At 44.6% G+C, this 27,057-nt stretch overlaps 1 long non-coding RNA gene across 1 annotated transcript in view; it reads left to right on the forward strand.

Moving 5' to 3' along the window:
• LOC142827672 (uncharacterized) overlaps positions 1-26,402 on the forward strand; it is a 47,683-nt gene extending 21,281 nt beyond the window's left edge. Inside the window, exon 3 of the long non-coding RNA XR_012902381.1 lies at positions 25,993-26,402. This is a non-coding gene — a long non-coding RNA (uncharacterized LOC142827672). The remainder of the gene's footprint in view (positions 1-25,992) is intronic.
• Positions 26,403-27,057: the final 655 nt, after the last annotated feature.

Consider the following 27,057-nt stretch of genomic DNA (forward strand, 5'->3'; position numbering starts at 1 on the left):
TTAAATTTAAATGAAGCCGCGATTATTTTAATCGCGGCTTCATTTCCCTCTTCCGATCTGGCTAATCTACATGCCTCCGTCGAAGGAGGCATGTAGTCTAGACACACACTTACAGTGCCAGGCAGGATGATAAGGCGAGCAGAAGGCAGTTCATATTGTTTGATCTTCCCAAGTTGACTCCTAAGCTGGTCCACTGGCCAGGCGATCCGAGCAGAGGGCATTCTGGGAGGCTCCATTTGATGGTCGACCCACTGTGTGTCTGTCCCTCTCTCCTTAAAGGATCAGCCACATGCAGCCTCTGAGTCTGGGCCTCTTGGGACTGTGTGCACTCCCTGCTGGGCCGTGTGCATTGTTGTTTACTCCTGCTGTTTACCTCAGACATTCTTCTGCACTCACTCAGGGAAGGGGTAGGGAGTTAACAGACAACACTCCAACAGTTTAGGGAACCAAATAACATCATTAACAGGTGAGAAAGAACAACCACCATTTTAACTCTCCCCTTGCTCCTCCTTTGTCTCCAACAGTCCAAGCCCAGGGACCTAAAGACAGGGTCAATTAAGCTCCTGTCTGGCTGACTGGGATTCCTCCCGAAACTCGCCAGCTCATGGGCTATCCAAACAAACCCCACCCTGAGCCACTTCCAGTCCCTGTGGTTCTCACCACTCGAACCCAAGCATTACCGCCAATTTCTACGCGTTGGTTGAGGTGGCCAGCACACCTTCCCCACTCACCACCGGGGCCTTCCTACTGGCACTCCTCCCCTTATTAGGCAGGGGACAACTTCTCTCCCCTGGGGAGATTGTCCTTTCTCCGTCGCCACCCCCGCTTTCTCTTCCTGGCGAGCCCTTAAACCCTCTTGCCGCTCATCTTTCCTGGCTTCCGCGCCCTCTGAGGGCATGCCCCAGGCCCCACTCTCTGGCACCAGATGCCACGCTAACCTGGCCCGAGGCTCCGCCCCTGATGCCATGCGGCCTGCTGATGATGCTCCGGGCCCTGCTCCCAAGTGCAGGCCATGGCCTGCTGGCTCACAACTGTTCCACAGCCTGGGAGCAAGTGGCGCAAATTGGCCACCGCAAACCCCACCCTCCTGTACAGAGCAGGGGTTGGGGCCACAGGAGTGCAGGGCTTAGCTGCCCCATCACACCCTATCTCCGCACACACATTTTCATCCGCCACATAAAATTAACCAATCAGCTGAATAATTTGAGGCATTTCCTACCTCAGGAAATAAATTCTGACCTCTATAAAAATGCATGGGCTGTCATTTCCATCACTGATCCAATTCTTGAAAATGAGCAGGGAGCCCTCTCTGATCTGCTTCCTTCCTTCCCCTTCCATCATCTTGCCAGGGCATAGGCTGTGACCTCAGACATCTTCAAATTTTGAAAAACTACTGAATAGTAAATGGAAAAATAAGAAAAAAAGTGGGGGTGGGAGAGAAGCAGGGAAAATTCCCAGACTGTGGACATCACTTATTTTATTGCCTTCATTGGGAAAAATGTGGGGAAGGTAAGTGGAAAAGAAAATTTTAAAACTGAATTTATTTAGAAAAAAAATCATGTTTTGCAACCTGCAGGATGAAAATGACTTTGACATTTGTCATGCATTTTTCAAAATGTTTTTGACAAGTTCCAGTTGTGACACTATATGTCAGATCTTGGTTTCTAATGGTATATCTGTTCAGAGTGACATGCAAGTAGCAAAAACAAACCCCTTAAAACTGACTCAGTGGCCGTAAGGTAATTCTCACAGCCTGTGTTAAAACATTACACTCCATTGTCCTCCATTATCTGTTTTAGTATAAACATAAAAAACATGTTTGCTCTGATTTTTCCCAAGACTTGGGGGACCCCAGTGCTCCTGCTTATTCACTACTCTTCTCATTCTAGAGATCAGGGGGAGAGGGACCAAACCCCTGGTTCCAAGCATTCCAGATTGGAACTTCATGTTCAGACTGACCCAGACTGGCTTCTGTTTGGAAGCAGTTTCACACTGCCAATATAGTTAGTCTCTAATTTCTCTCGAGATATCTTCAGTCTAAATGAACCATGCAATGGGGATCTCTGGGGAAAAATTCAATAGCCTACTATATATCCCTGCTTATTCCTCATCCTTGAGATTCAGTTTAATTTTTATCTGTGCTTCAGGACACCCTCATGATAGCTCATGGACATGTAGTCCCACTTTTCTTTGGCGTTTAAGCCTTTTAAGAGCTCTTGCCTCACCTGTACCCTGTACATTGTCATTTAGCCAACTTGCTTACTAAGTTCTTTTATTTCCTCCAGATAAACTCTCTGTCTCCAAATTTCTCATCTTGTTGGTCAATAATGCACATCAGGTTCAAGCTCCTTGTGAGGCGGTATCCACCGCACCAGTGTCCTGAGAGAGATAATGTAAGCTAAGCAGGAGACCAATTAACCAGACAGGCCACAATTGAGGGTGGCCTCTCATTCAGCCCATGGTTTAAGTAATCCAGGGACTGAATGAGAAAACCTAGCTGAGGAGGAAAGAGGTAGGTTGGGTTTGTAAAGACAGGAAGTTGGCTACAGAGGGGAAATGTCAGAGAAAATATTCTGCTCAGGCCTATACAGGTAAGTAGTCTATGTCAACACCTTGGGGGTAGGAGAGTTAGAAGGCAAGACTCAGTTCTGCTCACAGGGAAGGTAGCAAGATCTAGGAGGGTACAGACCTGAGCTGGCACCGGGAGTAGAGGGTGGGTCTGGGTTCCCCTACCAGTCACTGGGGAACTGGACAAAGTGGGCAATAGAGATCAGACTTCCCTGGGACAGGGTCTGCATGCTAGAAGAAGGAAACATACATAGTGAGCAGGGCAGAGGGCCGACTCACAAAGAAGGACTACTCAGAGACCCTACAGTAGTAGGGTGTGCAGTGAGGTGAGCGGGGGAGGGAGGGTACTAGCAGGAGGCATGCCTACTGCTAAGTGCATCCTGTGACACTGATACTCACTTCTGCCCCTGCCTCCAAGCCTCTGTTATAAATGTCTCAGCAAGATGTTGGGAGAACCAAATAGGAAAAAGAAAAGATGCAGAAGTTACTTACTCAGACCTGTAAGTACCCCTGCAAATGCCTTAGGTTTGTTCTTTGGCAAAATATCCTGTTTTGTCCCTTGCATTTTCTTGTTCCTTTAGCAGAAAGCTCTAGAAAGATGACACCTGTGCCCCTCTCTTGCTACATTTTTGGGAATGGTTTTAAAGTTGATTTTCTTAGAGGGGGGCAATTTGACTTTCACAGCTTGTTCTGTTGGGGGAGAACAGTGTCACACCCTCCCAAAGGGGCCCGATTAATCACTTGATGAGATGGCTCCTTTTCTAGTGTTGGGCTGAAGTGCATCTGGTCATTTGCCTCTTGCAATCCAATCCTTGGGTATTGGTAGCACCCATCAAATTTTTGCAGGGTGGGAGGTCCTTTTGAAGAACCATACAAAGCCCCTCTGGAGCAATGCAGTTGCTACAGGCACACAGAATTTAAAGGGCATTTTGCTTGGCATACCTGACACATACAACAGCAACAATGCTCTCAGCTCCTGTCTCCACTAACGCTCAAAGGAAGAACAAAGATACAAATGAAATTCCATATACACACAAATAAGGTGGCCATGGAGAGGTATCCAACAGGCTAAGTGATATGAGATGTCCATTGTTTCTCAGACATGTTTAGAGAAATATAGAAAAAATGGCTTAAGATGCCATCTGTCTACATCATGGTCCAGGGCTGATTCAATGTCTGTTGAAATCATTGGGAGTCCTTCTGTTAAATGCAGTGCAGCTTGGCCCAGACCATGTATACAAATATGATAGGTAGAGCTGGTAGTGATGTCTATACGTTAAAGTTGCATAGCATTTTCTATCCTAAGACCCTTTAGGATTGTTTATAATTTTGATGGTTTGGGCTGGAATTGGCCAAGCTGGAATACGCTTAAGGCTGACTTCTTTTGGAAAGACTCATCTGCACTAAGCACAAGCTGTAACCTCATAGGCTCTGTGTACCAGCCAGACTCTGAATGTGCTCTCCCCGCATAGTTCCTACGTGTAGTGGTGACTAGACTGCCCAAGCACTAGCACAATCCTGAGAGCATGTACCTTATCCTAGTTTAGCAGGCCAGCAAGTAACATGAGTAAAAAATACTGATACAGACAGCAGCCTGGGAAGGAAAGGAGAATATGCATCAGTGGTTCTCAACCCTTGCTGTCCTGGGACCCTATGCTCCAACAGAAACAGGTTTTCACACAGATGTGCTATATCTTTAGGGTCCATTCTTCCCACATAGCAATATAGAAGGAACAATAAACATATGGGAGGCAGGAGGAACTATGCCCCCTGAAACCGGTCCTTGAGTTTGAGCACTTGCAATGTATATTTAATTGGGTGTATACCTCAGCTCAGCAACAGGAGCACTCAGGGCACCTAGTTGCCCCTCCAGTATGGCCCACCTAAAGATAAGTCACAACTTGGGAAAGGGCTGGTTGATTATTATGAGTAGATGAAGCCTCAGAGTAGAAGTGGGCTTCAGGAAGAGGGGGAAAGCACTCTGAAGTCCCTATCTTGGTAGTACCGTGTGGAGAGACTGATACAATTGAAAAGGGAGCCTGTGTGTGGGAAGCGTTGGCCCTGGGATCTGCTCCTGAGCAGAAATTGTGAAGCCAATGGTGGAGTGATCACTAACGAGGGCAGGTCCTGGACCTCCAAAGAAGCCCAGCAAAGTGTTCAACTGAGGAACAGAGCACATGGTAACTTGGGGAGGGGGGAGAAGGGGTGCAAAACTTCAAGCTTGAGGAGGGCAGAAGTGATGTAAGTTTTATTTCCAGATGTGATTTGTTGGAGGGCTGTAGGGGTAACTCAGGATCCTACCCTGAGAGAAGTGTGAACCTAGAGAGACAGAGACATTGTAAAACCTTGACCCAAGGGATGTAGCACTGCTGGGTTCTTAGTTAGCCTAACACAAGGTTTTGGAGCTAACCTGTTGGACTCTCTGTTGTCCTGGCAGCAGGGCTGGCCCTAGACCAAATGGCATCCCAGGCAAGAAGTGCCTTCAGCATGTGCCCCTCCATTTTGAATATGTTTTGAAAGTTCCACTACATTCTACTGAAGTTCAGAACATTCTAGAAGGCTAGTAAAAAATGAATCTATGTATGGAATACTTGAAACATCTTTCCTTAAACATTCTATCTTTCCCTTTTATCACTACAAAAAAAGCCCATTAGAATCCCAAGCTTGGCGCCCCCAAGCCTCACACCTCAGGTCATTGTATGGGTTGTCTACCCCTAAATCTAGCACTGCCTGTGTAAGGATTATAAGTGACCTGGCTGGGGAGTTGAGTCACAAGAAGCAGCAGAGGACTGATGTGACTGTGGATAAGGGGTGTTGGATGAGGAGAGTCTGCTGTGCCATAGGCAGCTTTGGGGGCTGAACCAGTGAAGAGCAAACTCATCTGCAGTGGGAGTGACTTTGTTGTAGTGAAGGATTTTAAATTAAATTATATTAGGAGCTAGTCCCTCAGGACTTCAAAGATGCCCTGTTTGTATACATATATAAGAGAAAAGGTGACTGTGTGTGTTGTGATGACTGTCAGGGCATCTCTCTGCTCTCTGTAGCTGGTAAGATCCTGGCCCACATCCTTTACAACCGGCTTTCACTACATGTGTTTACAAATGGTATTATTCCTAAAGCCAGTGTGGATTTTGTGCCGGTCACGGCGCTGCTGATATGATATTTACAGCCAGACAGATACAAGAGAAATGTAGAGAGCAACATCAGGACCTCCTATGTGATTTTCATCGATTTGACCAAGACATTCGACATGGTCAACAGAAACGGGCTCTGGAAAATATTTGGCCGACTTGGCTGTCCTGAAAAATCTATCAACATTGTTCGGTCTCTCCATGATGGCATGCTTGGTCACGTCTTTGACAATGGAGAGACATCAGCACCTTTTGAAATATCAAACGGTACAAAGCAAGGATGTGTCCTTGCTCCTCTCCTGTTCAACATCTACTTTGCAATTATGCTGTTAGTTGCTTTTAAGGACTGCCCGTTGGGCATACCTATTCAGTTACGAACTGATGGCAGTATTTTCAATCTCTGGAGACTTCAGGCTTGCGCTAAAGCGATTACTACAACTATTCATGATCTTCTGTTTGCTGATGACTGTGCATTGCTGGCTCATTCAGTGAAGAATGCACAGGAGCTTTTTGAGTGCTTTGTTACTTCTGCTCACCATTTTGGACTCACAGTGAGCCTCAAAAAGACAAAAGTTATGCCTCAGCCTGTCTGGAAAGAGCCCAGCACTCCAGTGGTTACTGCTGCTGGTACAGTCCTTAAGGCTGTTGACAAATTTTGCTACCTGGGAAGTGTACTGTCCTCTAGCATAAATGTGGATCATGATGTATCTGCTCGACTAGCCAAAGCCAGTGCTGACTTTGGAAAATTGACCAAATGCCTATGGAATGACCATAGTATTAAACCGCTGTCTTGGGATGGAGTTTATCAGGAAGTTGTCCTGAATGTCCTGCTATATGGCTAAGTCATGGACAATATATCGTTGTCATGTTTTGAAGTTCAATCAGTTCCATATATGTTGTCTGAAGAAGATTGCCCATGTGAATTGGTGGGACAAAATTCCTAATACGGAGGTTCTTAAGCTGTGTGGTGTCATGGGCATGGAAGCAATGCTTATGAACAATCAGTTTTTCTGGATTGGTTACGTTATGTGGAAGGATGATACACGGATACCAAAGATGGTCTTCTATGGCCAGCTTGCTCATGTCATGGAAAGTGTTCTATCAGTGGTCAGTATAAGCACTATAAAAACCTCTTAAAGGCCAATATAAAGGAATGCGGCATATCTCCCAATGATCTGGAAAGTCTAGTTCAGGACAGATTGTTCTGGTGGCAAACCATAGTACAGGCTCTTAACTGCTTTGAGAGTCAGCGTATCCAGGCATTGCAGGAAAAGCGCAGGATCTGAAAAGAACATACAGCGCCTGCAGTTGGCAGCTTTTTATGTGACATCTTAATCGGCTCTGCTGATCAAGGATTGGTTTCGTTGCTCACCAATAGCATTATAGAATATGAGATCTGTCGATCGACAGCTCAGTCCAAGAGAAGACATATTAGGATTTATTAAATTAATGTCCAAAAATGCCTGGCAAATCTTTTGTTCGTGTTTAAATTCTACAGTAATTGAAGCCTGTTGGCCAACTCATCTTACTCATTTCTGATCCCCAAGCCCTTTGTCACCAGAAATTCTCCTATCCATGTCAATAGATGCTGAATCAGGCCCACAACCAATATAGGCAGAAAACAGAGCAAATCATTTTGTGTTAAGAACACTGGATTCTGTGTCAGAAGTACAGTGGCTCGCATAGTCAGAAGATGGCAGTGTGAGTCAAGTTTACAGCAGCTGGTTCTTTGATTTCCTCAAATCTGGTCTTTCTCCTGGGCTGGTGAGCTGCCATTCCCTTCTCCCATTTGATCAGTTAGCTGCATCTGACTGCAAACTGTGGCACCTGCAAAGCCATTAGAAAGAGCCCATCAAATTTGCAAAGCCCTCTAGGAAATATTTCCTGTTCTCTCTTTTCTCTGCTATTGACTTCAGCACTGTGTAGTTGCATTATAAAGTATGCACCAGCTGGTTTTTGGTCTCAAATGTGAAGCTACCCATTATGAGACATTCATGACTGTGGCGTGTGTCTCTGCTGCAAATTGTAGATGACGTAGGCTTTCGCCCCTAGCAGCAAATGAAGGAAAGTGCATCATGAATGCATTTAAATCTATGGCATACTGGGACTTTTTCAAACTTGTGTTTACCATCGACAAGGTCTTTGCTGCTTGATGCTCTTGGAAGGAATACATTCCATTAGGAAAAATATACACAGGAATAGCTGCTCTGATGATGGAAGATTAGCTAATGTTTATCCCCACTAGGGTTGCTGAATCACATGAAGATTTCCAGTCAATGTTACTGGCTGAGCTTGCAAAAAGACAAAAGCCATACATTCAGCTGAAAGGTATTTTGATCTGTAAGTAATGGACTTTTGGACACTGAATTTGATAAATTCCAAAACATAGAAGAATTTCCCAGGAATCAGAGGCCAGAGTCTTACAGCTTTGAGGGAAAACTGGAAAAACAAAAGGAAAAAGCAGGTGGTCTGTGGAGCTCCTGCCATCTGACACCGCTTCAAACACCTCTGTAATTGTCTGTGGACTTAAAAAATGGTTGTCTCACATGAATGCCTTTCAGCATAACAATATAGCATCTCATCTCTCCTCAGCCTCACAAGCTGATATATAGGGTACCAGAGTGTTCAACTCTTGTCCAGAGTGGAAAAATAATTGTAGGGAGTTAAAAATGAAGACTCACAGGTATTGGGGTACACAGTGAGCCCCTGAGAATCAATAGGCATTGGATACCTAAACAATTTTAAAACTTGGGCAGACTGTAATATTACAAAGTTTCTTTGCACAGAAAATATTGTAGTAATTATGCCTAATCCTGTTTTATTTTTATTTATTTATTTTTTTTTTTTTGCATACTCCATATATCTACAGACTTCAAGACGACGGTAATTCATCCTTTTTTTTTTTTTAACTGGACCAACTTTGGCTCAAAAGCTTGTCTCCATAAAAAAGCTATTACCTCACTCACTTTGTCTCATATCCTGGGACTGACATGGCTACAGCTACACTTCAAGCCAGGAATGCAGGTTCAGTGCCAGTCCTAACTGGGGGGGGAGAGAATCAATGCAACTGTGAGAGTGAGTGATGAAAAGATGTAAACTCTTTCTAGCAAACTAGTCTCTGATTAATGGTGTTATTTGAGATTAAACGTGCAATTCCTCCCAATTTTTCAAAATAATTTAACCAACTCTATTGGGAAAACAAATTACAAAAATCCACAATTGTTTTCTCAGGCTTTTTTTCTTCTAGTGTAACCCCCCTGAATGTTGACATCTGTTGGGCTACGCTCTCTAGCACAGACTGCACCAGAGGCAAACACGGCCCTTCTGACAGGCCTAAACTTTGTTTTAGAGACAGCCTTGAGAAATAGCTATGCCACCAGAATGAACTCAGGTGATGGTATCACAGCAGGATTTGTGTAGTGATGTTCCCAGAGCTGGCTCCATCCTGGGAATCCACAAATCTCTGGGGGGAATGGCCCTTGTAGGATATGGGCATGCTTGAGAGCACAGTCTACTGGAGTCTTTTTGTGCACCTTGGCACTGCACCTGATGAACACAACCATTTTGAATGTGATAAGTAACTGAAGGCTAGATGTTGGCAAAGCTAACACGTTGTACAAAGGCCAACCACTTTACACTCAGGTTTTGGTGCTGATAGAGCACATGGAATGCCTTAGCCCCTCCAAGTCTGACTGTAAAAAGGTACAGGGTTCTGACCCACATAGAAATTCTGTATACAATCTACCAACTAATGCCAATTATAGAGGCACTTCTGGGCTGTAGATTGTTTTCCTAGAATGACATCAGTAAATCAACTGACCCAGGACAACACACAGCCTGCAGATATTTTCAACTTTCTGACATTGCTGATCCAGGTGAGATTTGAACCAGTGACCTAGCTGCCAATGGAAGCATAGCTGGCAATCAATCTTCTGAGCCATCCAATCCTCTTTTATACAGAAGTCTTTCTGAATAGTCTAGGCATTCTTTTGAGAACTCAGTGTGGGCTGGAACTGCGAAGAGGTCATGAATCGTTCTGAACATCCTAGTTCAAACCTCTCACCTAAACAATAGAGTTAAGATCAGAAAATAATGAAATCCTATTTTCAATTCTCCTGTTCGTTCAATTGTCACAGCTTCAAGGAGGATGGTTTGCCATAAGTGGAATATTTAAAAGCCCAGCCAAGCGCTACTTGCCGGAAAAATAGCAATTTGTATGTGCTCCGTGCTTCTGGCCATCTTGATGCAGAGTTCACCTGCTAAATGAATCCCTTTTCTTTCATCATTCAACATTATTAACTTGAGGTCATGCTCCATAGGCATCTGAAAGCAGCACCAGTCTTCTGTCAGTCACAGCTATGCACAGAGGGATATGGAAGGAATTAGTCAGTGTAATAGACCTAGCCAGCTTGTATGCATGTTTCCATAGGACTGATGGAATGATGGCATTAGGGACAAATATGATCTTAGTGTGCTTTTAGCATAATTGAAAGGAAATTTTCATGCCATTTCAGGTCTAATATTTATAGAGTGACCTGTGAAACCTACAGGTAATACAAATGTTTTCATGCAAATTTAAAAAATCTTTTTCTTTAAAAGACAATGACCCATTCCTTGCAGTATTGTGCACTGAAACACAATGACACTTTAAGGAAGGAAAGGAAAACTGACTGAGCTAATTTGAAGACCAAAGCTGTGGCTGGAGGGCAGAAGTCATCAGTGGTGACAGGAGAACCTGATTATTGAAAAAATCATTCAGCAGCCATAATTGAAGATAAAATAAATAACCTAAATATAAACTCTTACTTTAAAAGCGGTTGCAAAGTCAAGCCCTTAAATTAGGAAATGCCAGCATTGGGGTTGCCTGTGCACCCTTAATCTCCCCCTCCCCTAAATCCCCATCTCTAGTATGTGTGCATTGTGAGAGACTCTTTTCCCATGAGGCCCCTGATGCATTCAATACATATTTTAAAAAAACGGGGGGGTGGGGAAGAATCTATTATAAGCCACTGTAACAATGACCACCTCCCAAGTGATTTGAAATTGGGCCCTTCAGAGCTGCAGCACAGATATTTACTGCTTGAGCAAAAGGACTAACCCTATTGCAACTGTTATCCTCTTTGGACCGGCATATAACATACTAAACCGGTGGATTATATACTCTTCCTGTTAGGAAGGCTTATTCCCAGCAGCTGAGGCCTGCTGACAGCTTTTATGTCTCTTGTAACACTCCCCTCACCCAGATGAGTCTTTTAGATGTGATTGAATGCAGGACTCTTAGCATTATAGCAGAGACCTCCATCACTTGAACTAAAATATGTGCTTGCAATGAATGTATTTCTCATGCATTATGCAGGTCCTTACTGATAAATGATACAACCTTTATACCATACTACTCCCCACCATCTCATCTTTTGTTTATGGCACATATGTTCCTTAAAAAAACAATTTCACAAATGCTTAAGTGACTTTTAAAAATCTCTTGTTCCTATCTTTTGTGTTCCTCCTTTCTGACACTGGTCTCTGCCAGGGTCTGATATAGCATATCCAGGACTAGAGATGGTCAGGAACTTTTCAACAAACTTTTTTATTATTATTACTGAAAGATGCTGATTCATTGAATCCAGACTTTTTCCCAGGAAAGGGTGAGACATTGCTTGTATTGAAAAAAGGTGAAATGTTTTGTTTTTCAATGTTTGTTGTAGTCATGTTGGTCCCAAGAACATGATGATATTTAACTTTTTATTAAGCAAAGGGAAGTACAGTGATTCCCGCCCCCCCCCCCCCCCCCCACCCCCAGGCCAGTAAACAGACTAGCCTCTAGAGAGATATTTTTTGTGTCCAGGAAGACAGGAATATTGATTTATTTTAATATAAATGTTGTGTGCCAACTATCCAGAACCCACTAGACAATGATTATGGCAGTGTTTGCCAGAAGCTGGAAATAAGTGACGAGGGATGGGGCACTTGTTCTGTTCATTCCCTCTGGGGCACCTGGCATTGGCCATTTCTGGAAGGCTGGATACCGGGCTGTTTGGATCTTGGTCTGACCAAATATTGCTGTTCTTATGTTTCATCTGGCATAAATCCCATGATTACCATGTATTTTACAAATGCCTATAAAGAGATGGGTCCAAAGAGGAGCTCAATCAGATGGTAACTTACCCTCATAGATGGCAGATCAAGACGGTCACTGTACTGGTTAAAGAGCAAAGGAGTTCTTCCATAATCTCCATGGGAAGGAGTTCCCTCAGCATCTCACCTGGTGCTATTTGGAAAGACCTTTGGCGAATAAAGGATGGACTGTGCTCTGCTGTCTTGTGGGGTTGATCTTAAACTGTGAGAAGGGGATTCTAAGCTTCTAGTATGAGGGAGAGGGCTATCTCCCTCCCAGGTTCCGTCTAGATTATGTCCCTTTGTCGATAAAGGACTGTAAATGAGGCACTTCGAAAATGAAAATGAAGTGGGGATTTAAATATCCCATGCTTCATTTGCATAATCGCATCATGGCACTCTTTCAAACAAGCGCCATTTCGAAAGTAAAACTGTGGTCTTACTTTCAAAATGGCGCTTGTTCAAAAGAGCGCCATGATGTGATTATGCAAATGAAGCACGGGATATTTAAATCCCCATTTCATTTGCACTTTCAAAGTGCCTTATTTACAGCCCTCTGTTGACAGAGGGATGTAATCTAGATGTAGCCTCAGTGTCTACTGCTTCCCCATGCCGTCTCACTGTTGTAGAGGAGAATACAGTCTGAGTAGAACTGGAAAGAGAGAGCCAGTTTTTCAGGAGGGACCAAGTATGGTGTGACACAAACAGGGCCAGTGGGCTACTAGAAAAACACAGGCCTTCTAGTATGTAACAATAAGTGCTCAGTGAAGATCTATGTCCCACAACTTTGCCTGCTATGCTAGAAACATAGGGCTGGAATGGATCTTGAGAGGTCATCTTTTCTAGTCCATCCCCCCTGAACTGAGGCAAGACCAAATAGAACTGGACCTTTGTCTAACCTATTCTTAAAAAAATCCCCAGTGATGGTGATTTCACCTCCTTGGGAAGCCTATTACATAAGTGTAATCCCCTTTTTCCTCCCTGGGTTACTTGGGAGCAGGTCACACTCACAGGTGTGCCTGGGCACCTGATGGTCTTGACATAAAAGGAGATCCTGAGTACCCCAGTGGTGATGTTCTTTGGTTGGGGAAAACCTATCCGCTCCCTTGCTGCAGTCCCTTACTCATAAAGAATGTACAGTGGCGGTGCCTCCATCTGGCTGGCCTTGTACACACTTACTGGTGCGCCTTGAGAGTCTCCAGGAATAAACTAATTCCAGCAATAATCTGGATATAATTCTAGAACAACTACAAATCATATACATCTAATAGATTACATTAAAATAAACAATCTTTACTTAACTTAAATAAACAGGGTTTAACAGATTAACAAAGAATAACATTAACAAAGTGCACAACAATAATTGGAACTTATATATCTAGCATTTGCACTGCCAATATTGATCCAACCCCAGAGTGTGCACACCCCTGGATTCAGAATCCCAGACTCTTGCTTGCATGGGCGCACTTGAAGAACTGCAGCTGTAATGGAAATTCTCTGTAGGCAGTGTATATGAGAGTCCCAGCTAGGCAGCAGCTCTGTCCCAGGCAGCACTTTCCCAAAAATGCCCAATTACTTACAGTCTCATGCTGTGCCTATCAGAAGCAGCCTGCTAGATCCCAGTCCCAAAGGCATCTAGTCCCAGTCTGTAGCTGCACTCTAAGGGTATGTCTACACTACAAAGTTAATTTGAAATAACAGCCATTATTTTGAATTAATTTCAATAGCATCTACACATGCAAACCACTATTTTGAATTGAATTCGAAATAGCAGAGTGCTTATTTCGAATTTGGTAAACCTCATTCTACGAGGAGTAACTCCAAATTTGAAATAGCTAATTGGAAATAAGGCCCTGGTGGCCACTCTGAGCCAAATCAGGAAAACTCCTCTCCTCTCCCCTGGCCCTGGGACCCTTAAAGGGATAGAGTCTGGCCACTGGGCACGTGCGAGCCAGAGGCCTGCATGCAGACAGACAGCCCTGACAGTTCTGCACCCAGTGGCCAGACAATGAGCCGGGCAGCCAGCACTAGTCCAGTGTCCTCCTCCCAGTCACCCAGGGGCCAGCCAGGGGCCGTAGATGGCGCACACCTGCCTGGACTGGTGCGGAGATCATGGACCTCATTGTGGTGTGGGGAGAGGCCCCCAATGTCCATGATCTCTGCATCAGTCAGAGGAATGCCACCATTTATGGCCACATAGTGACCACCATGGACCTCAAGGGACACAGGTGCACCCAGGAATAGGTGCGCCTGAAAATAAAGGTGCTCAGGCAGGCGTATGCCAGGGCCACCAGGAGCAGCACTGCAGCAGGGGCTGCCACCTGCCCCTACTTCCCCACCCTCGACCAAATCCAGGGGCTGGGGTAGTCTGCCTCAGCCCGGGGGGCATCTAGCCAGGAGCTGAGGGCCCTGACCTGGGCACAGCAGAGGGGCCACCACCAGCTGACCCGGCACCGGAGTTAGCAGGGTCGTCCGGAGAGGCCATACCAGGTAAGTGCCAGCACTGTCCCTTACCCGGGGGGTGGGGGGAGGGAGAGGCAGGGAGGGAGACCAGGGACCGCGTGCGTGGGCCATGCCTCCCACGGATCACGCAGCCACCTGAGGGCTGGCTGCTCCTGTCCCCACCCCTTCTGGGAGCACCAATCTTGCCCCCGGGCCTCGTGAGGGTGACGACTCCCCTGGTCAGGAGACAAGGAAAATAGTCAGTTGTTGTCCTCTTTGTAACAGTTCTTCTCCTATCTGGAGACTTGTCGTGTACGTTCCCCCCGCCTTAATCATCTCTTCTCAACTCCAAGGAAACAAAGTGGGCAAGTCTGAGTTGAGTCTTTGCAGGACTTTCCCAAGCAAGGAGCTGTGTCAATAGCTACTGCATCAATAATTCTGGAAAATGGCCCTGTTTCCTCATGATCTTTGCTATAAGGATCCTGTCTGCACCTCCTCTAAATCCATATAACTTTGTTAGCAGCTGTAGAATGGATGACAAGAGGACCTACTGCTTTAATACATATACCTGTATTATCAATGGATACCTATTTGTCTTTTTATGTAGCCTAAAACTTGCCAAAGCATAACTGCTCAAACAAACAGCTTTTCAGATGAAAATAGGTGTTTGTGCAGACAGCTCCCACCTCGCTCTTCAAGTTTTGCTTAAATACTTACATTACATATTTTTATGTTGGGCATTAAAAGTAATGTCAGTGGGAATGTGTGCCAGTGACAAACTCCATGCATGCCACCCACACTTGTTCACTGATTAGGCTAATTTTTGAAGCATGTTGTAATGATACAATTTGTCACTAGAAAGGAGCAGAGGGTATTTTTGTTGCAAAGCAGATTATAGTAATGGTAGGAGTTATGCTATTTCCTCCTAATTATGTAAGGGAGTTTTCTGTGATCCTCAGCTGATCTGAATTGGTGTTGGTCCATTGAAAGTGATGGAGTCACTTTGATTTACTCCAGCAGAGGACTCAACCCTATACATTGTCCATATAGAAGTGTGCAAGAATCTTACCATACAAGTGTTTAACATGAATAAGCAGAGGTGGGCCAATAAACAAAGCCTCAGATCGGAACAGTGTGATGTTTGAATCTGAACTTTGATCCAGGTCAGATTTATGCATAGCTTTTATGATGGGCGAAATCAAAATCTGGGGCTGAATTTTAGAATCCAGATTCTAACTTTCCATCTTAATCTCATACATAACCTGTGTCCCTGTTGGGCCCAAAGCACTGTGATACTCATTTTACACATTTTCGTATCTTCACTGTGACTACACCAGGCTCAGATTTAAACATAAAATGCAACACTTGGAATGGATCTCCAGAAAGTCACCTACAAGGTATGTGGATGCAGCCATTTGTAATAGTGTTGATCTCGCTGTACAGGACACAAAGGTGCACCAGCAGATTGCCATTTATAGGTACTACAGAAGGCTTTGGAGCTTCAATGGATGAAGGACCATTGAAAAACAGTCTCTAGGTCCCTCACTCCTGAATGAATTTCATTATTTTAAAATTAAGCCTCTTTTGGATCTAGACTAGACTAACTGTCAAACAACAAGGGCCTAATTCTCAGCTATTCTAAATCAGCATAGCTCCACTGAAGATGGAAGCAGTGAGAGAGAAAAAGGCACAATTTAAAAAGTAGAAGTTAAAAGCCTAATGAGGAAAATAGGAAGGAGCATAAACTGTCAAATTAAGTGTAAAAATAGCATAAGAAAACCCAAAAAGGTGTTTGAGTTTTTGCCTAGCTGTTCTTCAAAGTAATAGCAAAATATTTCAGTACATCAGAAGCAGGAAGCCTACTAAACAACCATTGGGGCCACTGAATGATTGAGATGCTACAGCAACACTTTGAGGGTACGTCTAGACTACCGCGTTTTGTCGACGGAAGTTTTGTCGACAGATACTGTCGACAAAACTTCCGTCGACAATTTGCGTCCAGACACATGGAGTTCTGTCGACAAAGCAAGCCGCTTTGTCGACAGAACTCCGTAGTCTGGATGCAACGTTACAGGCAATAACACCTTCTGTTGACAGAACTCTGTCGACAGAAGGTGTTTTGCCTCGTAAAATGAGGTTTACCAGCGTCGACAAAACCGCGGAGTTCTGTCGACGTTATGTCGACAGAACTCCGCGGTAGTGTAGATGCTGGTATTGTTTTGTCGACAAAAGTCCACTTTTGTCGACAAAACTAGGTAGTCTAGACACACCCAAAGATAAGGTCAGTGTAGAGAAACTAAACAAATTCTCTTCTTCAGTCTTCCTGGCTGAAGATGTTGGGAAAATTCCCAAACCTGAGCCATTCCCATTAGGTGACAAATCCTGAGGAATTGTCCAATATCGAGGGATCATTAGAGGAGGTTTTGGAAAAATTGATAAACTAAGTAGCATCAAGTCACTGGGACCAGATAGCATTCACTCAAGAGTTCTGAAAGGGCTCTAGAGGTGGTCCCGACAATTAGACTGGTAAGTCTAATGTCAGTACTGGGCAAATTAGTTAAAACTATAGTCAAGACTAGAATTCAGACACATCCTCAACAAATTATGTTTATCTATCTGGTTACTGTAAAGAGAAATCATGCCTTATTAATCTACTAGAGTTCTTTGAGGGGGTCAACAAATGTGGAAAAGGGGATCCAGTGGATATAGTGTATTTAGAGTTCCAGAAAGCTTTTGACAAAGGACCTCCCCAAAGGCTCTTAAGTAAAGTAAATTGTCCTGAGATATGAGGGAAGGTCTTTTCATGGATTGATAGCTGGCTAAAAGACAGGAAACAAAGGGTAGGAAGAAATGGTCAGATTTCAGAATGGAAAGCGGTAACTAGTGGTGTCCTCCAAGGGTCTGTCCTGGGACCAATCCGATTTAACCTATTTATAAGTGATCTAGAGAAAGGGATAAACCAGTGAGGTGGCAAAATTTGCAGATGATACCAAACTGCTCAAGATAAAGACCAAAGCAGACACTGAAGAGCTTCACAAGGATTTCATAAAACTAAGTGATTGGGCAACAAAATGACAAATGAATTTCAATGTTGATAAATGTAAAGCAATGCAATGGGAGGGGGAGGGAAATAATCCCAACTACACATACAAAATAATGGGGACTAATTTTGCTATCCTCACTCGAGATCTTGGAGTCATTGTGGATAGTTCTCTGCAAATGTGCTCTGGTGTGCAACAGCAGTCAAAAAAGCAAACCATGCTAAGAATAATTTTTAAAGGGATTGAGAATGAGACAGAATATTTTATTGCCTCTATAAATCCATGGTATGCCCACATTTTTAATACTGTACACAGATGTGGTTGCCTCATCTCAAAAAAGATATATTTGCATTGGAAAAGGTTCAGAAAAGGTCAACGAAAATGAATAGGGGTTTGGGGTGGGTGCCATATGAAGAGAGATTGGAAAGACTGGAACTTTTCATCTTAGAAAAGTGGAGACTAAGGAGGGATATGATTGGTATGGAGAAAGTGAATGAAGAAGAGTTATGTTACAGGAACAAGTAAATAACTAGCAGTTACCAGATGAAATTAATAGGTAGCAGGTTTAAAACAAACAAAAAGAAGCTTTTCTTTACAAAGTGCACAGTCAACCTGTGGAACTCCTTGCCAGAGGATGTTGTGAAGACCCAGACTTTAACAAGTTTAATAAAAAAAAAAAGACCTCAGTCATGGAGGAATTCCCTCAAACACAGAGAAGGTAAGCTAAGTGGTAGTTAGAGTATGGCAACTGAACTTTCTCTTGAAATTGCTAGGAAATATCAATTATGATTGTGCATGTGTGAGAGATTTGGACATGGGTCCACTGGGAACTGGACAGAAACTTACCAGTGCAGTTCTCACAGCAATCAGATGGTAACAACTATATGATCCAGACAGAAAATATCTGAAGAGTTTCATATATACAAACAGTTACCATATCTTGAGAATGAATTCCTTTAAAACTCCTCAATTTAACCTTACTTACATAATCTCAAATCACTGGTGGCAGGTGTGTGATACCATTTGTCCCTCAAAATAAATCATGGGAGCTTCAACAACCACTTGTTTGACATCTCATCCCAAAGAGACATTCAGCAAACCTGGCATATTCTGGGATAGCGAATGTGGCAGACAAACGTACCATCTATCAAGTCACCCACTGCTCTTCTTTGGAAGATCTCTCATTCACGTACCAAACTGACAGCTCCAGCCCCATTGGCATTACTGAAGCATGTAGTGGATATAGTTTTAGAAGTGTAGTCTAGAAGCAAATGTGATCTGTGTTGCTGGAGAAAATAGCACCCTACAGGCCAGACTATTGGAATGCAAACATTCAGAAAATGTTTCCATACTTACCGCAGTCCCTAATCCCAGAAAAGTCTTTCCTCTAAACTACATGAGCTAAAAACATATCTTTTGTAGTACATCAAACTCATGCTTTGAATGACTAAGAAGTTTTGCATTACTTTTTAACAATAAGATATTTATGAGAGGTAGGGTCTGTACTTGAGCCTACCTTGAGGGTGTAATTGTGTGTTGCTAATGTATTGGCTGGAGCTGGTGATCCAAATGGCAGCATATGAAAGGTTGCCTAGCAAAACAGAAGGAACACAGAGCCCAATTTGAATGCATCCGATGATGAAAGAAAATCAAGGGCACTGAATGAGAAACTTGAGAACAGAACTTTAAAAGTGGGCTTACATGGCAGTACAAATAGAGAGAAGTTTCTTTTAAAAAAATCACTCATCCGTTAGACGATGCTACCAACTTAAACATGAAGACAAGAGAGATAACAAAGAAACAAATTATAAATATGGAACCAGATTATTAGCTGCTGTAAATGAATACTGATTTCAATAGAGCAGTATCCATTTACATCACCTGAGGATGAGGCCCATAAATCAGAATAGAGATATGTAAAAGGACAAAACACGGCACAGAATTCTTAATGTACATAGTCAAATTCTGCTTTCACTAGTGAAAATTCAGAATGTCAGTTGAGGTACTGTATTCTCAGTTTACAATTTGTAAATGAGAGCAGAATGTGACCTTAATGTAGGAATTTATCTATTGACATTTTATTCAGCTGTTTTGTGTGAAATATGAATGAGTCTGGATTCTGATACCAAGAAAATTAATGCTAAGCCTAGTAGAGCATTGATCCCAGGATTTTGTTTCCTCAGATAATTATAAAACAATATCGTATCTTAACAAAAATAAATGGGTTCAGCTTGCATACTTGTCTTTGGATCCAGTTCACACATTTGTATCTCAATATCAGCAGTACTCCTTTGAATTCCATAGAAACAGACACTCAGATCCTATAGGGACACAAGCCTGACTATCTACAGGTTGAATCTTGCTAGTCCAGCACCCTCAGAACTCTGATCAATGCTGAACCATGGGAGGTCAATATTGTCGAGCAGCATTACTAACACTTCCACTACTTACTGGGCTCTTAGAAGAGTTTTAGGGGGGTAAATTAAAGCTAAATGACAGCATAGAACTCAGCCAGGATTGTTTAATGTAAATAAACTTTATGGGACTGCAGGAAACGTGGCCACACTCATGATTAGTGAATATTCTGCTAAAATCTTACTGGACCACAGATGTTGCCAGACCAGAGAATGCTGGATTAGAGAGGTTCAACCTGTATTTACTTATGACCCTCATCCCCACAGATTCCGAGCATTTAGGTCAATAAGTCGGGCTTAATACTACACATGGGGTGATTTATGAATTAGCATCTTGCTACTGTTGTTGGGAAACAAAAATCTGACTGTGTGCCATAGGTGCTGCTGAATTCTATCCCTCTATCTTCCATACCTGTTAATTTTAAAAAACTGAACGTTATTTTAAAAGAGAAATCACCATAAAAGAGCATTAATTTTTCTATTCATCACTTTGGAGAAGTATATTGCCAGAAATCCATTAACAAAGTACTTCATACTGTCAGTAGTTGGCTCATCCTAGTATTGAGACAGAAAGAGAGCCCTGACTGTATGGCTACGTCTGCACCGTAGGCTTTTTGCACAAGAATGCCTGTGCAAAACTTGTGCAAAAGCTTGCGAAGCATCTACACTGTATGCTAAAATGGCCATCAGAGCTTTCTTGTGCAAGAGAGTGCCCACACTGCCATGGATGCTCTTGCACAAAAGCACATCTCTTGTGCAAAAGCACATGGCAGTGTGGACGTGCTCTTGTGCAAGACCTCTTGCTGAAATCTGTTTTTGCGCAAGAAGCCTGCAGTGTAGACCTAGGCTATTAGTGTCAGTAACAGCAAGAACAGAAATGTGGCCACTTTTTTCCTCACCAATGGGTTCATAATAATACAGATAAAAGGCTATAAGCCTATGGTGCTACTCTGATTTATACCAGCTGAGGATCTGTCCCAGTTTATTACTGTTCTTTTAAAACTTGCCACATTCCACCTATAGATGGTTGCATTTTAGTGGCAGATGTCTTACTCAGTTTGTAAAGCACTCTGGGTTCCTTTGCAAGTCACTTTGGCAATGTAAGACATTACTACCTCCATTGGAATGGAGAAGAGTTATTGTTGTGCTTGGCAGTTATTTAGAAATCAGGACAGAGATAAGATTGTGCTAAAGGCTTGGGTTGGCTGATCTGCACTTGGCTCAGGCCCAGGAATAGTGGGGACAAAGGGTGTTTGCACCACCTTTATGCCCCATCTTTCTCTAATGCTGAGGCTGGCTGCCATCAGTTTAACCCAGGAGTAACTGTTCTTCCTTGCACTTAGCTGCCAAACTCTCTAAAGGGGCATTCCAATAACTGTGGATTGCAGGAGCATAGGGCAACGCCTTATCCCCCCTGCCATGTTGGGGACCACCTTGAGGGTCCCTCATAGTGGAGGAATCCTCAGTTGGCCAATTAGACTATTTTATGACCTCTTTATGGAGCACTGTGGCCTATCAGGTCTGAGAAACAGGTCCAATGTTCAGAGGATCAGATGGCAAATTTTAATTGACCCTTGCTTTCAGCAATAACACTATGTACTCCATTCATTTGGCAGGGGCATACCTGAGCTCTGTCACTTCCTTTATGAGTGACAAAGAGGAATGCCCCCTGCATGATGACAGGTTCTGTGTTTTAGGCTATATTTACACTGTCAGTTTTTGTGGCAGAAAATATGCTAATTAGGGACTCATTAGCATGAGTTGCAACATCATTAGCATATTTTCTGCAGATTCTTTTTGTGCAAGGGGCTTTTGCATAAAAAGAAGCAGTTTGACTGCTTCCATTTTGCGCAAAACAGAAGCGGCTACACTGATTTTTTTTTATGCAAAAACCCCTTGTGCGAAAAGCATCGGCAGAAAATATGCTAATGATGTTGTGACTCATTAGCATTAGTCCCTCATTAGCATATATTCTGCCGCAAAAACTGGCAGTGTAGACGTAGACAAAGCCAAAGAGTGTTCTATCTGCAGTGTGTTTTAGAGTTGCAAGAGAACTACTTCTCTCCCCACCCTGAATTCACATCTTGCATATGCCACTGACAGAGTAGTACATTGTGTGGTCCTCATGGCTGCTTTCCCTCCCCTTAGATGCAGGAGCTGCCTGTGGCTGGCTGCAGCAGCTGGTGCCCTAGGCGGGGCGCCGCAATCGGCGCCCCTGCCTGCATGGCTGTCAATGACCATGACGTCATCATTGGGCGCCCCAGCGCCCCATGACATCATCATCGGGTGCCCGGGCCAGCGGCGCCCTAGGCAGCTGCCTAGCTCGCCTAGGCTCATGGGCTGCCCCTGCTTAGATGAATTTCTTGAGTGCATCAAGAGAGCCTGGATGAATCAGAGGCAGCACAGAAATTATTTCAAACAAAACAAAAGCTGGCAGTTCTTTTCCCTTTAATTTGAAGGCTTTCCTCTGAAGGGGTCTCTTGGTCTTACATGACAACATAACACAGGAGCAGTCAGGAGGCTTGTGCTAGAAACAAAACAAAAAGCAGTTTCAGATCTTTTGTCCTTCTGCCATTTCCCAAATGCAATTCACTTCAATTACCTCTTCAAACACTGCCAAGTGTTGGCTTGTAACCAGTGATTGACTGCCTTTGTAACTGTTCAGACTCCATAGTTTTGGTAGCTTGTTAGGATTATGCAATGGACTGGTGGAACAACAGTTCCTATTTTAGTGACAGTGCACAGATGACTAGGGGAGGAAGGCGTGACCTTCATAAACTGGTTACAATAGATGGAAGTCACTCAGTTGGTGCTAACTCATACAAGAATTGCATAATGTCTATGGGCCGAGTCCCCATTTCCATCCTCAACAGAACACCAGGTCCTGAGCGATGGGACACATTTCCTTTTCTGAAGCTTGGCTTTACTGGCAACTTCGTAACGAATCTCCCAAACCTCCAAGATTAGCTGCTCTGATTTGCCTGTTCTCTGTGGTCCAAATCAATATTCAGACCCTCTTTTGGTTGGCTAATTGGAGCTATCTGCCATCAGGATTCAATGGTAATTATCCTAGATCTCATCTGATTCAGCCTTAGTGGTAATTATTTCTGAATTTAGAGTGACTGACAAGTTTGCTCCTATTCTTCTAGGCATCCCTTATGTTAATATATAAATAACCAATTGGATAATTATCTTAAGACAATTAAGAAGTGTTAAGTATTACCACTGTGCTGCTGGCACTCTGCACACAGCGTTCTCAGTGTAGGTGTCCTATAATAGAGAGGAGCCAGGGCTAGACACTTCATCTAGCATAGTGTTGTGTGTGGCATAGAATACTGGTGACTGGGATTTTCAAAAGAGATTATGAGTTAGATGATTAATCCCCATTGGATCTCAATGAGATTTGGGCACTTGCTCCCTTAGGGACCTTTGAAACTCCCAGCCTCTATGGACAGAGGTAGAATCCTGCCCTGTGCTACAGTAGGTTTACATTGGGTCACTGTGCAAGGCTTCTGTAAACTAGGGATGATAAAATTAAATAGGTATGGAATTGATTTGAAGAACAGCTAGCCAAAAAATTGAAAAAATAATAGCCAAATGTTTGAGTACTTCAGGAGCAGGAAGCCTGCTAAACAACCAGTGGGGCCCCTGGATGATCGAGGATGTCAAAGGAGCACTCAAAGATGATAAAGTCAATGGGGAGGAACTAAACTAATTCTTTGCTTCAGTCTTCATAGCTGAAGAGGATAGGGAGATTCCCAAACCTGAGCCATTCTTTTTCGGTGACAAATCTTGAAGAATTGGCCCAGATTGAGGTATCATTAGAGGAGGTTTTGGAACAAATGGATAAATGTAACAGTTACAAGTCACCGAGACCAGATGGCATTCACCCAAGAGTTCAAAAGAATTCAGATGTGAAATTGAGGAATCATTAACGGTGGTTTGTTACCTATCCTTTAAATCAGCTTCTGTACCTAATAACTGGAAGATAGCAAATGTGACACCAATATTTTAAAAGGGCTATAGAGGTGATCCTGGCAATTACAAACCAGTAAGTCTAACATAAATACTGGACAAATTGGTTGAAACTATAGTAAAGAATAAACTTGTCACACATAGATGAACATAATTTGTTGGGGAGGGAGAGAAGTCAACATAGTTTCTGTTGAAATCACACCTTACTAATATAATAGAGTTCTATGAGGGGGTCAATAAACGTGTGTCAAGGGGGATCCAGCGGATATAATATAGTTGGATTTCCAGAGCCTTTGACAAAGGACCTCACCAAAGGCTCTTAGGTATGTTATGGGACAAGAGGGAAGGTCCTTTCATGGATTGATAACTGGTTAAAAGACAGGAAATAAAGGGTAAGTGTAAGAGACTCTCACATGGGTCTCAGTCAACTATCTACTTTATTAGGTTATCCATCACCCTCATATATCCCATAACAGTATATAATCAGGTCCAGTCTCACTGGACAGACACTCTTGGTGGTCAATCACGGTGACTGGGACACCAATATCCACTCGCCGATGGCGGAGTAGGGGGACTCGGGCCCACCCACTCTCCCGAGTCCCAGCCCAGGGCCCTAAGGTAGGGAGACTGGCTCCCTCACCTAGCAAATGGGGGATGTGTCCCTAAACTCGTTTGCATGCAGGCTTTGCAACCCCACCCTGGGCTGCTTCCTACCCCGCCGCTTAGGTTCTACCCTCCTTTACCTTGGGAGGCGGGACGCCCCCCCTTACCACCCTGGTTGTTTCCTCCTCCTGTTCCCTCCTTTCCCCCGGTCTCTAGTGTCCGTCCTATTACCGGCGACCTGACGTCCGGCGGGTGACGTCATGTCCCTTCTCCTTCCACTCTCGCTTCCTTCCTCCCCCTCACTCGTCCCCCGGCGCTGGCTTGATGTCACGCGATGTCATCACCCGGCGCTGATGTTGTGGCTGTTCCCTGGACTCGGGTTCCCAGTGCAGCCCCTTCCCCTTCTCCAAGCAGGGCTTCCAAATCCCGCCCCGCCGCTTCTCACCTGGGGCAGCTGCTGGCCAGCCTCAGATCCTGAGCCTCCTCCAGTTCCAGGTATAGGTGGGATTTCTTCACCCTGCCACAGTAGGAATAAATGGTAAGTTTTCAGAATGGAGAGGGGTAACTAGTGGTGTCCCCCAATGGTCTGTTCTGGGAGCAGTTCTAGTCAACCTATTTATAAATTATCTGGAGAAAGAGGTAAACAGTTGAGACTGAACTGCTCAAGATAGTTAAGACCAAAGCATACTGTGAAGAGCTTCAAAATATCTCACAAATCTAAGTGACTGGGCAACAAAATGGCAAAAGAAATTTAATGTTGGTAAATGTAAAGTAATGAGGAGTCCTGTGGCACCTTATAGACTAACTGAAGTGTAGGAGCATAAACTTCGTCAGATGCATTTATCTAAACTTTGCCCTACTTACAGATAGTGAAGAGTCTTTTCTTGGAGAGAGACGTGATGTCTGTCCGCCTCAGTATCTGGAGAAAAACTGCTCAGGGATGAAGGAGGGAAAAATCAAAAATTCCTTTGCACCAGTTTGAAATTCCTACCTGCATTTTTATTGGCTGACTGCTACCTGGCTAAATACAATTAACCCCTTAGTCCTCAGGTTGCTGGCCATCCCTCATGGTCATGACTCTTGGGCTGGACATCGTGCTGCAGTCCATGCACATGGAACCCTGTGCAGTGTTAGTGTGCACCATGTGGACCCAGCAGGCAGCCCTCGAGCACTCCCGGGATCCTGCTCCCAGGCTCAGGGGAGGCCACACACGTGTCTGGCTGGTGGGACTCTCTTCCACCACCTCCTTGCCACGGCTGGAAGCAGGCAGCCACAAGGGTGCAGGCACAACCCCAGGCACACCGAGGAGTGCCGCACACAGCACACGGGCATGCCTGCACATGCAAGGCACCACTTGCGCCTGTGGACAACGCTGCAAGGAACAGGTGTGTGTGCAGGCCCCAAGGAGGGCCAGGCTGCTCCCGGCTCCTCTGCTGCCCATGGGGGGGATCCCACTGTGGCTGGACACTTCCCTTGCCTGCTTGTCCAGGAGGCGGGGGAAGTGGGCAGCATGGTCTCCTGGGTACCGCAGGGTCCCTGTGAGGCAAGGCCTGCCATGCAGGCCACACATAGTCTTGCTCTCGGGACACCCTCCAGTCCTCTGGCCTGAGGACTGTTGGTTGCTGCTCACAGAGGAGGGCATGGCCTCAGGGACAGTGTCTATATGGATGACTGACAGTCTCTCCCTCTTTGTATTCTCTCCAGCCAGACCAGTCGGGACTGAGCAGCAAGCCATGTCACCCAAGTCAGCAGCCAGACCTCGGGGGACTTGAAAGCATGCCAGGGTCTATGAAGACCTGATGCAGCAGCATGTCAGCATCCTGCACGACATGCAGCAGACCCTGGAGCAGAAGATCCGGGAGGACGCAAAGTGGTGGAACTGCGTGGGACCAGCTCATGCAACGGTGCAATAGCATGTGTCATCATGCGCAACGTGATGGTACACCTGGCTGCTGTTGCTGCTCCTGCCTACCACCCTCCTGCCCCCTTGCTATGCCCATTCCCCCTCCCCCTGAAATCCCTCAACCCCCTCCAGTCCCCCTTCCTGCCCACTCCCCTGTGGTCCCAGGACCCAACCCCAAGTTCAAAGAGGTCCTCTCACCTAGGTGGCACATCCAGCCGCCCTCCAACACCACTCTGAATACCCCTCACCCTCCAGGTTATGCGCCCCTCTCCCCCTTTAAAAAAAAGACAAATACAAAGTTCATTGTGTTCAAATCCAAACAGGTCTGTTTATTCTGAGGTCAGGGAAGGGGCAAAGGGAGGGGTTGTGATGGGAAAGGGATAGTGCAGCAAGCCAGAGGCTCCTGGGGTGGGGGGAGGCCCTGGGGAGAGTTACTGGGATCCTTGAGAGAAACTCTCCCTCAAGGCCTCCTGGATGCGCACCGTGCCCTGATGGGCCTGGCAGATGGCAGCTGTCTGAGGCTGTTCAAAGGGTCTCTGGTTGGTGAGTCTGGGTTGGGTGTCTGGCTGGTGAGTCTTGCCCACATGCTTAGGGTTCAACTGATCACCATATTTGGGGTCGGGAAGGAATTTTCCTCCAGGGTAGATTGGCAGAGGCCCTGGAGGTTTTTAGCATTCCTCTGTAGCATGGGGCACGAGTCACTTGCGGGAGAATTCTCTGCATCTTGGGGTCTTTAAACCATCGTTTGAGGACTTCAATATCTGAGATATAGGTGAGTAGTGGGTGGGTGAGATTCTGTGGCCTGCATTGTGCAGGGGGTCAGACTAGATGATCATAATGGTCCCTTCTGACCTTAAAGTCTACGA

Source organism: Pelodiscus sinensis, chromosome 3 (assembly GCF_049634645.1).
Source record: "Pelodiscus sinensis isolate JC-2024 chromosome 3, ASM4963464v1, whole genome shotgun sequence".
Taxonomy (NCBI): domain Eukaryota; kingdom Metazoa; phylum Chordata; order Testudines; family Trionychidae; genus Pelodiscus; species Pelodiscus sinensis.